Source organism: Schistocerca americana, unplaced genomic scaffold, assembly GCF_021461395.2.
Source record: "Schistocerca americana isolate TAMUIC-IGC-003095 unplaced genomic scaffold, iqSchAmer2.1 HiC_scaffold_59, whole genome shotgun sequence".
NCBI lineage: Eukaryota > Metazoa > Arthropoda > Insecta > Orthoptera > Acrididae > Schistocerca > Schistocerca americana.
The window spans coordinates 388523-390717 of NW_025726335.1; positions in this window are offsets into that span (position 1 = coordinate 388523).

The window sequence follows — 2195 nt, forward strand, 5'->3', positions numbered from 1 at the left end:
GGTCCTCTTGTACTTATGTCGGCATTGTACATTTTGTATTAAATTCGGATGCAATTTCTGTATATCATCGTCAATAAGAAGGTCCAATAATACAGTAAACCTGAAGTGAAGCATCGGAATCTAAAACTGGACTCACAGGAGAGGTTCAAATAATAGAAAGTTAGAGTGTCAGTCCTCTTGTACTTAAGTCGGCATTGTGCCTTTTGTATTTAATTCGGATGCAATTTCTGTGTTTCATCGTCAATAAGAAGGTCCAACGGATACAGAAAACCTGTAGTGAAGCATCGGCATCTAAAACTGGAATCACAGGAGAGGTTCAAATCAAAGGAAGTTAGAGTGTCAGTCCTCTTGTACTTAAGTCGGCATTGTGCCATTTGTATTAAATACGGATTCAATTTCCGTGTTTCATCGTCAATAAGAAGGTCCAAGGGATACAGTAAACCTGAAGTGAAGCATCAGAATCTAAAACTGAACTCACAGGAGTGGTTCAAATCATAGAAAGTTAGAGTGTCAGTCCTCTTGTACTTAAGTCGGCACTGTGCGTTTTGTATTAAATTCGTATGCAATTTCTGTGTTTCATTGTCAATTAGAAGGCCCAAGTGATTCAGTAAACCTGAAGTGAAGCATCGGAAACTAAAACCTAACTCACAGGAGAGGTTCAAATCATAGAAACTTAGAGTGTCAGTCCTCTTGTACCTAAGTCGGCATTGTTCCTTTTTTATTAATTTCGGATGCAATTTCTGTGCTTCATCGTCAATAAGAAGGTCCAAGGGGTACAGTAAACCTGAAGTTAAGCGTCGTAATCTAGAACTGGACTCACAGGAGAGGTTCAAATCAGAGAAAGTTAGAGTGTCAGTCCTCTTGTACTTAAGTCGGCATTGTGCCTTTTGTATTAAAATCGGAATCAATTTCTGTGTATCATCGTCAATAAGAAAGTCCAAGGGGTACAGTAAACCAGAAGTGAAGCATCGGAATCTAAAACTGGACTCACAGGAGAGGTTCAAATCATAGAAAGTTAGAGTGTCAGTCCTCTTGTACTTAAGTCGGCACTGTGCGTTTTGTATTAATTTCGTATGCAATTTCTGTGTTTCATTGTCAATAAGAAGGTCCAAGGGATTCAGTAAACCTGAAGTGAAGCATCGTAAACTAAAACCTGACTCACGGGAGAGGTTCAAATCATAGAAACTTAGAGTGTCAGTCCTCTTGTACTTAAGTCGGCATTGTGCCTTTTGTAATAATTTCGGATGCAATTTCTGTGTTTCATCGTCAATAAGAAGGTCCAAGGGATACAGTAAAGCTGAAGTGAATCCTCGGCAACAAAAACTGGACTCTCAGGAGAGGTTCAAATCAAAGAAAGTTAGGGTGTCAGTCCTCTTGTACTTAAGTCGGCATTGTTCCTTTTGTATTAAAATCGGATGCAATTTCAGCGCTTCATCGTCAATAAGAAGGTCCAAGGGATACAGTAAACCTGAAGTGAAGCATCGGAATCTAAAACTGGACTCACAGGAGAGGTTCAAATCATGGAAAGTTGGAGTGTCAGTCCTGTTGTACTTAAGTCGGCATTGTGTCTTTTGTATTAAATTCGGATGCAATTTCTGTGTTTCTTCGTCAATATGAAGGTCCAAGGGATACAGAGAACCGGAAGTGAAGCATCGGAATGTATAACTGGAATCACAGGAGAGGATCAAATCAAAGAAAGTTAGTGTCAGTCCTCTTGTACTTAAGTCGGCATTGTGCCTTTTGTATTGAATTCGGATGCAATTTCTGTGTTTCATCGTCAATAAGAAGGTCCAAGGGATACAGTAAACCTGAAGTGAAGCATCGGAATCTAAAACTGGACTCACAGGAGAGGTTCAAATCATGGAAAGTTAGAGTGTCAGTCCTCTTGTACTTAAGTCGGCATTGTGCCTTTTGTATTAAAATCAGATGCCATTTCTGTGTTTCATCGTCAATAAGAAAGTCCAATGGATACAGTAAACCTGAATTGAAGCATCGGAATCTAAAACTGGACTCACAGAAGAGGTTCAAATCCGAGAAATTTAGAGTGTCAGTGCTTTTGTACTTAAGTCGGCATTGGGCCTTTTGTATTAAATTCGGATGCAATTTCTGTGTTTCATCGTCAATAAGAAGGTCCAAGGCATACAGTAAACCTGAAGTGAAGCATCGGAATCTAAAACTGGACTCACAGGAGAGTT